Source organism: Myotis nattereri (genome assembly GCF_964212035.1).
Source record: "Myotis nattereri genome assembly, chromosome: 14".
NCBI lineage: Eukaryota > Metazoa > Chordata > Mammalia > Chiroptera > Vespertilionidae > Myotis > Myotis nattereri.
The window spans coordinates 27,289,389-27,304,424 of record NC_138089.1 but is presented as its reverse complement, the minus strand read 5'-3'; the positions used below and the strand labels follow the sequence as shown (position 1 = coordinate 27,304,424).

The following is a 15,036-nucleotide window of genomic DNA, read 5'->3' as shown; positions in this document are numbered from 1 at the left end:
AATCAATAAAATATATTTTAAAAAAAATAAAATAAAATAAAAAATACAAAGTTATCTTAGGAGAGGGGCTGCAGCTAGAGCCTAAAAAAAATTAAAAACACACACACAAAAATCCCTGAAGCCCCTCACATCAATTCTGCAGAGAAGTATCCTCTGCCCTCTTGAGATGGAGTTGAGACCCCTATTGTATGCTTCCATGGCTCTCTATATACATCTCCTTTAAAAACTCCTAATAGAACTCTAATTATTTCTTTTTTTAAAATATGTTTTTATTGATTTTAGAAAGAGAGGGAGGGAGAGGGACAGAGAGATAGAGACATCAATGAGCGAGAAACATCAATTGGCTGCCCCCTGCACGGCCCCCTGCACGGCTCTACTGCGGATTGGGCCTGCAACCTGGGCATGTGCCCTGACTGGGAATCGCACCAGTGACCTCTTGGTTCATGGGTTAATGCACAACCCCGGAGCCACACCGGCCAGTCTCTGTTTCTTAAATGTTCCCTTTCCCAACTAGATTCAGTTCCTAACTCACTGGGACCATATTATTCTTTTAAAGGTTTTTTTATTGATTGGTTTGAGAGAGAGAGAAAGAGACATCAATTTTGTCATTCCACTTATTTATGCATTCATTGCTTGCTTCTTGCATGTGCCCTGACCAGGGATCAAACCCGAAATCTTGGCATATCAAGACAACACTTTAACCAACTGAGCTACCTGACCCGGGCGGACCACATAATTCTTATTCACCAACATATCCTGAGCACCTATTCAGTGAATACACGTATAAGAGACTTACTGAATACATGTTGTCTGCATGAATGATTTCCACACTGCACTTAAGGGGTGACATGCCCAGTGATTGAAGGGAAGTGGCACAGAATTGCTTCTAAATTGCAGAATCAGAGCAAAGATTAAACATCCCTGTGATTTACTTCGGAGTGACTTTCAGATGGGGAGCTCCTGATGGCCTGAAGAATACGTTAAAAAGCATTGTCATTTTGCTGTCTGTGGCCGGCAGTTAATCAAGGCCCAGTGGGGCCTGATTCCCTAGCAGGGAATAAACAAGGTGACATCATGGTCACACACTCCCCAGGGATTGCGCAAGTCGTTGGCTCTGCTTGCTGGTTGGAAGAGTCTGTCCTTGCTGTCTTGGGCTGCTAATCATCTTTGATTCTATAGGTCTCCAGGGGTGGGTGACACACTGCAGTGTGCCGGTTCCTTTGCCTCCATGTGACCCTCAGGATCTAGCCTGCCCTTCTGAGGTGATGGCCTCCACTGCAACCCCAGAGTTCCAGGAGAATAGCACTCGCTGGTTTTCAAACCCTGAGTACACTCAGAATCTCCCCTCACTTTAATTTCAGCATAACAGCAATCAGCCCTCTAGCACGGGGCGGGGGGGGGGGGGGGGGAAGGGACCTTTTTCCTGCCAGGAGCCGTTTGGATATTTATAACATCATTTGTGGGCCATACAAATTATCAACTTAAAAATTAGCCTGCTATATTTGGTCAAACATTTAATTAACTCACCCCTAATGCCTTGCCAGGGCCAGACCAAATGATTTTATGTGCCTCATATGGCCCGTGGGCCTGACGTTCCCCTTCCCTGCTCTAGCACATCAAGGTTTCTAAAACTTTCCTACTTATTCTCTTTCTCTCTCTCTCTCTCTCTCTTTCTTTTTTTTTTCTTTTTTACAGAGAGGAAGGGAGAGGGATAGAGAGTTAGAAACATCCATGAGAGAGAAACATGGTCAGCTGCCTCCTGCACACCCCCTACTGGGGATGTGCCTGCAACCAAGGTACATGCCCTTGACTGGAATCGAACCTGGGACTCTTCAGTCCACAGGCCAACGCTCTAGCCACTGAGCCAAACTGGTCAGGGCTTCTCTTTCTCTTTTGATCATGGATCTTATGTTTATTGAAGAAAAAAGATAAACATCTAATGCTTGTCATAGATTGATGACTAACATTTCACAACATACATATACAAACAGATTCGGCTTTAAGTGATCTGGGCAAGTTATTTAGCCTCTTTATGCATCAGTTCCTCTCTGTAAAATAGCAATTAACAATAGTAACTACTTCATAGGATGTTGGCAGAGGTTAATTAATGCATGTACAGAGTTATAATAGTTCCCAGCAAATAGGTAACCGCTAAGCATTAACTACTTCTATCACTATTATTGTTATACTAGGGGCCCGGTGCACGAAATTCGTGCACTGGGTGTGTGTGTGGCGGGGAGTGTCCCTCAGCCCAACCTGCCCCCTCTCACATACTGGGAGCCCTCGGGCGCTGACCCCCATCACCCTCCGATCGCCTGATCGGCCCCTTGCCCAGGCCTGACGCCTCCGCCAGAGGTGTCAGGCTTGGACAGGGGACCCCCATCTCCCCCCGATCACTGGCTCTGGCCCCCACCCAGGCCTGAGGCCTCTGGCCCAGGAATCATGCCTGGGCAGGGGACCCCCATCTTTCTCTGATCGCTTGCTCCACCCCCCGCCCAAGCCTGACCCCTCTGACCCAGGCTTCAGGCCTGGGCAAGGGGACCATCATATCCCCCCAATCCCTGGCTCCGCCCCCCACCCAGGCCTGATGCCTCAGCCAGAGGAGTTGACCCTCATCACCCTCCGATCACCAATCACTGGATCGGCCCCTTGACCAGGCCTGAGGCCTCCGGCAGAGGTGTCAGGCCTGGGCAGGGGACCCCCAGCTCCCCGCGGTTGCAGGCTCCGCCCCTGCCCAGGCCTAACGCCTCTGGCCTAGGCGTCCGGCCCGGGCAGCGGGGACCTGCAGTGGCAGCGGGGGGCGCCGCGATCGTGGGCTTCGCTTTAGGCCCAGGCAAGGGACCCCTAGCTCCTGGGACTGCCAGCTTCGACCGTGCCCAGCTCCCATCGCTGGCTCCACCCCTACTTCCTGCTATCACTGGCCAGGGCGGCAAAGGCGCCTGATTCTCTGGTCATGGCTCGGGGCAGGGCAAAGCCTCTTTATGCAACAGTTCCTCTGTAAAATAGCAATTAACAATAGTAACTACTTCATAGGATGTTGGCAGAGGTTAATTAATGCATGTACAGAGTTATAAGCTCCCCCCTGGGTTTCCGATCACTGTCAGTGGCAGGGGACTTCTTCCTGCTTTCCCTTTCGCCTCCCTGCATTGTGCCTACATATGCAAATTAGCCACCATCTTGTTGGCAGTTAACTGCCAATCTTAGTTGGCAGTTAATTTGCATATAGCCCCGATTAGCCAATGAAAATGGTATTGCCATACGCCATTACCATTTTTCTCTTTTATTAGTGTAGATTATATTTTTCATGAAAGGAAATGTGGTCTATTTGAAAAGACACTGGCTTTGGAATCTGGAAGACCGGATTTCTATCTTGGTTCTATCAATTACTGGCTGTGTGACTTCAGGAAAGTTTTTTTACTTCTCAAAATCTTGATTTGGCCGTATATAGGAGAGTGATTAATACTACTGACCCCAAAAGTCATTGTGAGTATTAACCGAGAGACTACACTACTGGAAAGCACCTTGTGAAGGCCAGGCACAGGGTAGCCACCCAGTAAGGGATAGCTTCTGCCTGTTACTCTGCATGGAACATGCATCACCCCCAGTATATAATAAATGAGGATTGCACTCAAGTTAACCAGTAAAGAGAGGTCTAGGAAGAAGGGAAAGGCAATGCTAACAGATAACGTTGGTGGTATCCCACAGTGGCTGTTCAATGACTATAGAATTAGAACATTTATTGAGTAATTCAAGGGTAAGAAAGAGAGCTAATATTTATTGAGTATCTACTATGTGCCAGACATGTTAAATAAGCTCGCTTAATCCTCAGAAAGACCTGCAAAAAGTGACCATCACTCTACTGATAATAAGAGACAAAATGGTTGCGAAGGTGTTACAGTAAAGCTGGGGTTTTAATCCAGGACTGTGTGATGCCCAAACATGGCTTTTCTCCCTATTATGTAATAATACTTAAACATCTAATGTTTGTCATAAAGATGAATAGACAGTAAGTAGCCAGGAGATGGGCAGGAGTGTATGCTTTATGGGGTGAAATCATTGCAGGTAGTATTGGAGAATGATGAGCTAGGAGACGCTCACTGGAGGGCAACAATCCATCCCAGACAAGGTGAGAGAGAAGGTGGGAAAAGTGTATGGGTAGAGGGTCTTTTACAGCACAGTGACCTCTTACTAGTGAGGGGAGGGGTACATCATCAGGCAGCCTTAGTGCTGGCCATCAAGTACACATCAGTCACAGGGACACATGAACAGGCCCTTCTCTCACGTTCAAGGTGACTGTTCTCACCTGACAGTATCCAGAGTGCTCAGAGCACTCACAGGCCATTCTCCTCATCTGACCACCCCGCCCTCCTGAGCAAGTGAGACTGTGTCCCCTGACCACTGTGCTATCCTCTCACAGTTCCTGGGAAACAAAACCTCTCGATTTCACTTTTCTGTTCTCTCTTTCTCGCCCCCCAGCTCCTCAATCCCCTTAGTCCTTTTCCATTCCTTCCCCCTCCCAAGAGCCCACTCTTCCTAGTTTCTTCCTGGATCAGTTGGGAGAGAGCAATGGCTCGGAGCTGTAATTCATATGGGGGAGGCATGCACAATTTCCATACTTTTCACAAAGCAGAGATGGTGGCCCTCTGTGCATATCTCCTAGGTGTTATTATGCCGAGTCTCATCTCTTTCTGTGTCTGAATCCCATTCTCAGGGCTTCCTTTTGTTATCTCAGTTTAGGCATCTGCCAAGGCCAGGAAGGAGGGTGGGAGTGGGGAGGTTGTGAATTCAGTCTTTCCCGGGTTCATCCTGGGCAGACTTACATTTAAGCAAGTTCACTGGTGGTAAGGGCCAGAACAGCAAGTTTGAGGGGAAGGGGACTGGGGTGGGGGAGGATTAGGGGGCTATTGCCACTATCCATGGAGGAGCTATGGTCACTGGTTTAGGAGTGCCATCTGCATTAGGCAGGACCGGGAGGAAAAGAGAGATTTAGGAATATTTAGGAGGCTTTAAAAAAATTGATCGTTGATTGGCTATCGGAGATGAGAGAGAGGGAGGGACTCAATGATGCCCTGGTTTCTAGGTTGGATGTCTAGGTAGCAGGTCGTGTTATTAACTGAGCGGGAGAGACGGGGTGGGGAGCTTTGCACAAATGTGAGGAGACTATGCGATGGGCGGTTGGAGGGTGCAGCCTGCGTTTGATACCTGAGGCCCAGGAAAAAGGTCTCGATTGCCAACTGAGGGCAATCAAGATTCCCCCAAGGTTCCTGCAGCTGCCTCTCTGCTCGCTGCAACCCCTCCACCGCCCCTCCACTCTGGCAGCTTCTTTGCCCGAATCCTCCAACTCTCGCTTAAAAAAAGAAAAAAAAATCGGCTGCATGGGATCACCGGCGTGTCCCACCATGTCAGACACAGCCGGCCATGGACACCAGCTCCGAGATCACCACCAAGGCCTTAAAGGAGAAGGAAGTTGTGGAGGAGGCAGAGAATGGAAGCGATGCACCTGCGAAGAGAACGCTAATGAGGAAAATGGGGAGCAGGAGGCTGACAATGAGGTAGATGAAGAAGAGGAAAAAGGAGGGGAGGAGGAGGAGGAAGAGGAAGGGGATGGTGAGGAAGGGGATGGAGATGAAGATGGGCAGGCTGAGGCAGCTACGGGCAAACGAGCAGCTGAGAAGGATGAGGGTGACGATGTTGTCGCCAAGAAGCAGAAGACCGATGAGGATGACTAGACAGCAAAAAAAGGAAAAGTTAAATTTAAAAACAAGGCCACCGTGACCTATTCACCCTCCACTTCCCGTCTCAGAATCTAAACCTGGTCACCTTCAAGTAGAGACTCCCGCCTGCCTGCCCGCCCGCCCACCCACCTCGGGCAGGTGACACACCCTCATCACCACCCAACCAAAACCGCAACGTGAATTTGCAACAGTGGAGGAAAAAAGAACCAAAACTTGCAAGGCCCTGCTTTTTTTTCTTAAAAGTACTTTAAAAAGGGAAATTTGTTTGTATTTTTATTTACATTTTGTATTTTTGTCCATACTGTTAGGGGTCAGCCATTTTTAATGATCTTGGGACCACAAACCAGCCTTTGGAGCATTCTCTGTCCTACTTCTGACTTTACTTGTGGTGTGACCATGTTCACTATAATCTCAAAGGAGAAAAAAAACCTTGTAAAAAAAGCAAAAACAAACAACAACAAAAAGTCTTATTCCGAGCATCCAGCAACTTTTGGTGTATGTACGTAGCTATACTATAAGCAGTTGGTTTGTATGAGATGGTTACAAAGGCCAAAGATAAAAAGGTTTCTTTTGTCCCTTTTTTTGTCTATGAAGTTGCTGTTTATTTTTATTTTTTGGCCCGTTTGATGTATGCATGAAACAATGTTGTCCAACAATAAACGGGAATTTTATTTTGCTGAGTTGTTCTAACAAAACAAACAAACAAACAAAAAAGATTCTCCCAAGTAGAATGGTTACAAGAGGCTAGGGAGAGAGGCTGGGAGAATAGCAACACTTCAGGGGCAGGTGAAGAAAAAGAAGCCCACACATAATAAAAAACCAGAGGCAAACAAGAATACGAGGAGAATGTGGGCTTCCCATTGCATTGGGAAAAAATCTGAACTCCCTGCTGCTACCCACAGGGCCCAGGTGGTCTGGCTGCCTACCTAACTCCCTCTGGCTCTGCTTCACTCCGATCAGACACATAACCTTCCTCTCTCCTCAGGTGCACCAAGGACATTCCTGTTGTAGGTCTGCTCTCTGAGGTTCACCACCTTCTAGGGCAGTCATTTAAAAAAATTTTTTGTTAATCCTCACCCAACTTTTAGAGAGAGTGGAAGGGAGGGAAGTGGGAAGGGAGAGGGACTAGGGAAAGGGAGAAACATTGATGTGAGAGAGATGCATCCATTGGTTGCCTCACACACGCACTCCGACCTGGGCCAGAGATCGAACCTGCAACCCAGGTACATGCCCTTGACCGGGGATCAAGCCCGTGACTCTTTTACACAAGGCTGACACTCTAACCTCTGAGCCACACCGGCCAGAGCCAGGGCAGCCATTTCTTTTTAAATATATATTTTTAAATTAAATTCAGAGAGGGAGGGAGAGAAAGGGAGAAATAGAAACATCAATGATGCGAGAAAATCATTGATTGTCTGCCTCCTGCACACCCCTCACTGGGATTGAGCTGAAATCCAGGCATGTACCCTGACTGGGAATCAAACCCTGACCTCCTGGTTCATTGGTCTGTCACTCAATCATTGAGCCACACCAGTCAGGTAAGGGCAGCTATTTCTTAAAACCACTTTATTGAGGTATGCTTAACATGTAAAAAGCTGCACAAATTTAATGGATACAACTTGATGAGTTTGGGGCTAAGTACACTCCTGTGAAATCATTACCACCTTCAAGGCCATGAATGTATCTATCACCTCTCAAAGTTGCCTCTGTCTCTTTATTTTATTTTATTTTTTTAAATATATTTTTATTGATTTCAGAGAGGAAGGAAGAGGGAGAGAGAGAGATAGAAACATCAATGATGAGAGAGAATCATTGATTGACTGCCTCCTGCACACCGTCCACTGGGGATTGAACCCCCAACCCAGGCATGGGCCCTTGACCGGAATCGAACCTGGGAACCTTCAGTCCACAAGCCGACGCTCTATCCACTGAACCAAACCAGCTAGGGCTCCTTTATTATTATGATTATTTTGTGTATGGTAAGACTTCACATAAGATCTATCCTTTAAATTAGGAAATTTTAAGTAGACGATACAATATTGTTAGCTATAGGCACTATGCTTGTATAGCAGATCTCCAAAAAGTATTCACCTTGCATAACTAAAACTTAGGACCCTTAACCTGCACCTCACCAACTCCTCCTCTCCCGACCCTACCTGCAGCCCCTGGCAGCCACCATCTCTGCTCGCCTATGAGTCTGACTACTTTAGATTACTCAAAAGATGGAATCACACATAACCTATGACGACTAGTCTTAAGAACCAAGTCAGTTCTTGCCATCTTTAGAAGGCATCGTGATCTCAGGCTACTATGGGTATAAATGAACACTCCCTTTTGCTTCATATCTGATTGGTGGACATCTGTTTTAGATTGTACATTGTGTGTGTGTGTGTGTGTGTGTGTGTGTGTGTGTGTGTGTTTACACTTTGATTCATGGTAACTTCTCTGTGATGGAATTGGTTTGCATTGAACACAACTGTAAATAAAAAGAAAGAAATTGCTGAAAGAGAAAAAAATCTGCTAGCAGATCCTGATGAAGTGTAATAACAACGGACTGGCTTGTCTATGTTTTACCTATGTAGGTCAGAGTTGCACAGAATTCAGGGACTCTCCTGGGGAGACCCTAATCATTGTCAAACAAAGGAAACAGGCTTTGGTGGCTGGGACCCAAATCCTATATTTACAGAAATATAGGATTCCAGTTTCCAGGTTTGTAGTCAAAAGACTTTGGAGACAGATTTAGGTTTAAGTCCTAGTTCCACCACTTACTGACTGTGTGACAAGAAATGTGTTTAAGAAATCTTTGCTCAACTGTAAACATGAATGCAATAAGATCTACTTCCTCAGGTGCTGAGGGTCAAATGATAATACCTGTAAGACCATGCCAGGCAGCGCACCCTCCAGGCTCTCACTGTGGTAGCAAAATGATTGCCACGGGCTTGCGTCTCACACTCTCTATCATACCATTTAGATGACCCATCTGATAGCCCCCACAGGAGAGAAAGCTCGCAAAAATGTCATTTTTTGTTTCTTTTTTTCTCTATCATTTTGTTGCTGGATGTAAAAGTACAAAACATATAAATAACATTATCATGAGACATTCTAATTTCTTTGAGGCTGAAGAGTGGGATTCTAGTGTTTGAAATGTAAATACTGAGTAGACTCATTTTTTAATCTTATTGAAGTCTAATTTAGGTCTATTTAAAATGTACAGCTCAAGGACTTTTGACAAATGTGTATGGCTATGTAACCACCAATCAAGATTAAGCTATTTCCACCACTCTAGAAAGTTCCCTTATGCCTCTTTGCAGTCAATCCCTTCTAAGTACCATCCCAGGTAATTCATTTACAGCACCAAAGATTCGATTTATCTTTTCTAGAATTTCCTATTGATGAAATCATACAGTATGTAGTCTTTTGTATCTATTTTTTTCTCAGCATAATGTTTTTGAGATTTATCTATGTCATCGCATGTATCAGTTCATTCCTTTTATTGCCGAGTAGTATCTAGTAGTATTTCATTGTATGACTATATCACAGTTTATCTAGTTACCTATTGATCGACACTTACTTTGTTTATAGTTTTTGATTATTATAAATAAAGCTGTCCTGACATTTGTTTACAAATGTTTTTGAAATGTTTCATTTCTGTGGGATATGTATCTAGCTGTAAAATTGCAGAGTCACATAATAAGTATATGTTTAAATTTTTAAATATTTATAAAAAGTGCCTAACAGTTTCTGTTATAAGAGTTTTGATTGCTTCACGTCTTTGCCAACACTTGATATTGCTTTAGCCATTTTAGTGGATGTGAAGTGGCAACTCATGTTGTTGCCACAACTCATTGTACTTACCAAAGAACAATGTGGCAATTCATTGTTCTGATCAAAGATAAAGACAAGCGATTATGTGAATATTAATTTAGCATATACTAAGGACAGTAAAAATGTGACTGGGGATATTGGGTTTACAGTTCCTAGAGGGAGATAGAGAAGTCAATAAATAAGCAATGTTCTCTTTATGACGAGTGCCATAAAAGGGAAGCACAGGATGTTAGTCTACTATATTTTGGAAACTGAATCATTTTGGAGACTGGAAGCATTAAGTAAAAGGAATGGCTGGAAATGATGCTGGAGAGGGAGATTGCTTGGAGTTCTAAGTTGCAAACAACAGAATCCACTCAATCTTATTTTAGCAGAAAATACATTTGTAAAAGAATATTAGGTGGTTCACATTTCCAAGTGGGCCAGGGAGTGGGGTTTGGAAGCCATGGGACCAGAAACAATGCCCAAACCATCCCATAGGACTTTCAGCAAAGACCCCATTGCCACTACTCTGCTGATATGGTCCCTAGAGCTCACTAGCTGCAGTGACAGACACCCAAACCTCCATTCTGGCTGCCCCCCCGCCCCCCAACAAAACTGTGTTTTGCTTTGTGTTTTTTTTTTTTCTGCTCTCATTCTTGTCTTAAAATGGATTCTCTGGAGAGCCTGCTTCCTCACACAGCTCCCTTCTAAGCAGAATCCTATATAGTTGTGTCTGATAGATCATGCGCTCCCCAGATCAAGTTAGGAAAATGAGTTTTTCTGGCCTCTCTTTTCACTAGGCAGGACTCATGAGGCAGGGAACACCCCAATAGTAGAAAGGATGCAAAAAGCAGGGGGAATGTTTACACAAAAACTTGTATAAGAATGTTCATAGCCCCAACTGGAAATAGTCCAGATGTCCTTCAACAGGCAAATGGTCCATCCATACCATGGAGTATTACTCAGCAATAAAAAGAATAGATTATTGATACACACAGTAACTTGAATGGATCTCCAGGGAATTGTGCCAAGTGAAATAGGCCAGTCCCCAAAGATTGCATACTAGCTTATTCTATTTATATAACATTTTGAAGTGATAACATTTTAGAAGTGGAGAACGAATTGGTCCTTGCCATGGGTCAGGGATGGGGAGAGGGCACAGTGGAAAGGAGGTGAGTGTGGTTATCAAGACAGACATATGCTCTATACCTTGACTGTGGATGTGGATACATGGACCTACACACACAATAAGATGTTACAGAACAAAACACACATGCACACATATACATAAATGAGTACAAATAAAACTGGGAACTCTGAATAAGATTGGTGGATTGTATCAATGTCAATATCTTATTTCCGATATTCTACTATAGTTTTGTAACATGTTAGCATTGAAGGAAACTGGGCAAAAGGTAAATAATAAGGATCTCTTCTTATTATTTATTTCAATGACGTGTGAATCTACAATCATCACTATAAAAAATTAAAAAAGCAGTGGAAAGCCAGAAAACACTAAGGATTTGGGATTTTAAGAGCTGTGGGGAACTATAGAGGAATTTTAAGCAGGAATGACACATGTCTTCATTTAACACCTATTTTCTGTCCAGTGGTAGGATAATATTATCCTGGTTTAAGTTACAACTGTGACATTTTAATTTAAAGTACAATTTAAAAGTTCTGTTTTTAAAAAAACCTGATGTGGTTTCCCAGAGTTTCCAGGAAGGCAATTTTAGGGCCGATATATGAGTTCTGATTCCTTCAGCAGAAATAATGAGGATTTGTTCTTTCATTCCTTCCACATGCATTTATTAAGCATCTGCTATGGGTCAGGCACCATGCCAGGTACTATAGATTCTGGAACCATAGAATGAGACAGTCCTGACTTGGAGAAACTGCATTGTTAGATCCTTGGGGGGGGAAAGGGGGGAGGGGGAGACAACAGCAGTGGCTCTAATAAGAGTGGGATCTATTTGAGTATCATGTAACCTGAAGACTGGGGACAAAGTCCAGAGTTGGTGCAGTGAGTGGCCTTACAATGTCACCAATATCCCAGGCTCCTACTATCTTTTACTTCCCTCATCCTTAGCCCATGTCTTCCATCCTCAAGCTTACCTCATGGTTGCAAGGTGGACACTGCAGCTCAGATTGAATAAGAAGGAAGGAAGAGCAGCAGGGACCTGCCCACTGAATCAGCAAGCTACCCCTCTCCCCAGGGAGGTGCATTCCTCAGCTTCCGTTTGCATTTCTCTGACCATTCCTGTCTGCCAGGGAGCTGGGAAATTGGGATTCTCTTGTTGGGACAAGGAGAAAATGGATAATGGTTGGTAACTAGCAGCCTCAAACACACGGATTTTGTAATCCACAGCGAAAGGCAAGTAGGTAGCTAGTTAGTAACTACCTGTGTGTGTAATGGAAGTCTGACATAAAGGCTGCAGAGCTACAAATCAGAGAAGGCTCACAGAAGAAGAAACCTTCTGAAAAAATGCCCAGTAGAGTGATCTGCACTACATGTACCAACCTGTAAAAGGGCCTGTCATGTTTAAGACAGAATAGTATAATGGTGGTGTTTGGAGCATGAGGTATTTTCAGGAGTGTCAGCAGAAGAGCCTAGAAAAGTAGGCTTGGGCCAGAACAGGAAGAGCCTTGAATGCTGGGCTCGGGAGTTTGGACTTGGTCCTATAAAGCAGTAGTTCTCAAACTTTTGCATGTGGGGCTTGTTAAAATGCAGACTGTGCCCCTCCCTCTCCCTCCTCTGCTGGAGTTTCTGATTGAGGATGCCTGGGATGGGCCCTGAGCGTTTGCTTGTGCCTTTCTAACAAGTCCCTGCTGATCAGGGGACCCCGTTTGGAGAGCCACAGGTATAAGGAATAAGAGTTTTCAAGGAGGGGAATAATGTGGTCTTTTTTCTTTTTGGACGGAATCAGCCCGGGGACTGAGTGATCTCTTGCAGAGTGTAAATCTCTCAAAAACAGCAGCTCCTTATGGGCACCGGGCTAAAAACTGGGCCGCTGCCCCCAGGGGCCTCATACAGCTCAACACAGATAGTATTAAAAGCAAAGGACTATGCCCTGACCGGTTTGGCTCAGCGGAGAGAGCGTCGGCCTGCAGACTGAAGGGGCCCGGGTTCGATCCCGGTCAAGGGCATGTACCTTGGTTGCGGGCACATCCCCAGTGGAGGGTGTGCAGGAGGCAGCTGATCAATGTTTCTCTCTCATCGATGCTTCTAACTCTCTATCCTTTCCCTTCCTCTTTGTAAAAAATTCAATAAAATATATTGGAAAAAAAAAAAAAAGCAAAGGACTAGGTGTTGTGAGGATCTGGGTTCAGTTCTGTCTCTATGACCAACTGGTTATATGAACTGGGACACATGTGTTAACCAATCTGAACGCCAATTAGGACGTCAGTAACAATATTTAGTACCACTTATTAAATAGCAACACAATCATCTTGTTTAATACAACTGTCCTAAAAGATGGGCATTATTGTTCCAATTTACAGGTCAGAAAATTAAGACTCAGGGAGATAAAATAACTTGCTCAAGAGCCCAAGACTATTAAAGGGTGGGGTTAGGGTTCAAAACCAGGATTCTTTTTTTTTTTTTTTTTAATATATTTTATTGATTTTTTTACAGAGAGGAAGGGAGAGAGAGAGTTAGAAACTTCGATGAGAGAGAAACATCGATCAGCTGCCTCCTGCACACCCTCCACTGGGGATGTGCCCGCAACCAAGGTACATGCCCTTGACCGGGATCGAACCCGGGACCCTTCAGTCCACTGGCCGACGCTCTATCCACTGAGCCAAACCGGTTTCGGCAAGGATTCTTTTTTTTATCTCCAAAGCTCATGTCATGATTTCTGAAACTGGGATTTACAAATGTATTTTTAGGAATTTATAAGGTTTCTATGAGAATTTTTTAAATTGAATATTATTAGTGTTAATCTTTTAAAAATTCATTTAAGCAAATATTGGGTATTCTGGACAACATTGCTAGCTGATTTCAGACCCTGCATATGCATTTGTGTTTATCATAAGATTGGAGCCAAGTAGAAGAATTTTAATTGTCTGCGCCCAAAGACAAAAAAACATCAGTAGTCTTCATTTGTGAATGATGTGCCCTTGCAAAGTAAAGAGCAAATGACCTCAAGAAAAGCTGTATAAATGGAGTATCCACTATGGTTTTAATGGAGAAAAGAGGTAGAAAAGTTAAGTCATGAAGTGGTCTATGGTAGTTAAAAACAAACAAACAAACAAACATATGGACCCATATCAGTCAGTTCCATATTCACATTACTAATAGCTATTTAGTTTCATGAATATATCCCATATTAAGTTAATGCTGTTAATTTCAACATTGCTGATTTTGTGGCGCTGCTTGTATTTAGCTTGTGAAAGTGTTTGTGTTTTATAGTTACTTAAAGCTACAAGCCTCTAAGGAGTTTACCCCTAGTTTTGTGGTGCAGTTATTTGAGTTACATGAGAACAAAAATAATGTAAGTCAACTCTGTTCATGAATGGGGGTCTCAAATTACTTAAGACGAAGCCAGGCTTCTGGGTTATAGTCAACAGACATGGTCCCTGGTTAATATAAGCAGAAATGGAGTTTATTAGATGGGTATTGGGTGGCTGAAGAACAGAGGGGAAGGCTAGAGGACCAGACTCGGGAAGTGCTCAGGAGCTAGGGAGGGTGACCAGGGCTGCCCCCAGGACTGTTTGTAGTGGAAGAAGCTCTGACTGAATTCACTACTTGGGTCCAGGCAGTGCCAGCCCAGGACTCTTGCTGCTGCCCCAACAAGCCTTCAAACCGCTCTCTCAAGAGAGAAGATTGTGGGTAGAACATCCAGTTGGCTGAGCCTCGGTCGTTTGCTCACCTTCAGGAGCCCAGCCAAATAGGAAGGACCTCTACATGCTGGGAACCCAAACCCAGACGATGCCCACTATACATCCTTCAGAGGAAAACTGGACAGTTCCAGGGATGTCGGCATTAAACACAACAGTCTCATGGGCACCTGGCCACGTGTTTACAGTCATTGATGGCAGCGTTGAATGAGGTCCCACGGTGATCAAGATCAGCAATAAAAGGCCCAGCGTCCACCACTGGTATTTTTGTCCCATGGTCCTCACCGGCAGATGAGGAAGGAACCGTGAAAGGTAATTTAATAGAGAAACCATGTCTTCCTTGGGGGAAAAAAAGTTATTTTTCTTTCAACCAGCTTCTTTGGATGTTATAAAAACAAGCTAATAAAAGTCTTTGGCTCCGTTTTTGGAGTTGAAATTCAGAAAACATAGTTGTTGTTTTTTTTTTATCATAGCAGGATTTTTATGTTCCCGTCCTCCTGGGCTCATCACACAACTGGTTTTGCTCTGAGCATGAGGGATGGGAAGCGTTTGTCCAGGTCTCGGATGGCGCTTGCTAGAAATGCTTCCCTGCCGTGCTTCACATGTGGCTGCAATTAGCTGGGAAGAAAACCTGCTGCACCAGGAAAAATTGTAC

General features: G+C 44.3%; 1 protein-coding gene and 1 pseudogene across 2 annotated transcripts in view; both read left to right on the top strand.

Moving 5' to 3' along the window:
• The window catches only part of TAMM41 (TAM41 mitochondrial translocator assembly and maintenance homolog), a 79,416-nt gene extending 64,941 nt beyond the window's left edge, over positions 1 to 14,475 (top strand). The window contains exon 9 of the mRNA XM_081105637.1: positions 14,420 to 14,475. The gene's annotated coding sequence lies outside the window, so the exon portion shown is untranslated. The remainder of the gene's footprint in view (positions 1 to 14,419) is intronic.
• LOC308529772 (prothymosin alpha-like) lies at positions 3,797 to 5,902 on the top strand (annotated as a pseudogene). Its single transcript has one exon. The product of its transcript is annotated as a prothymosin alpha-like (transcript).
• Positions 14,476 to 15,036: the final 561 nt, after the last annotated feature.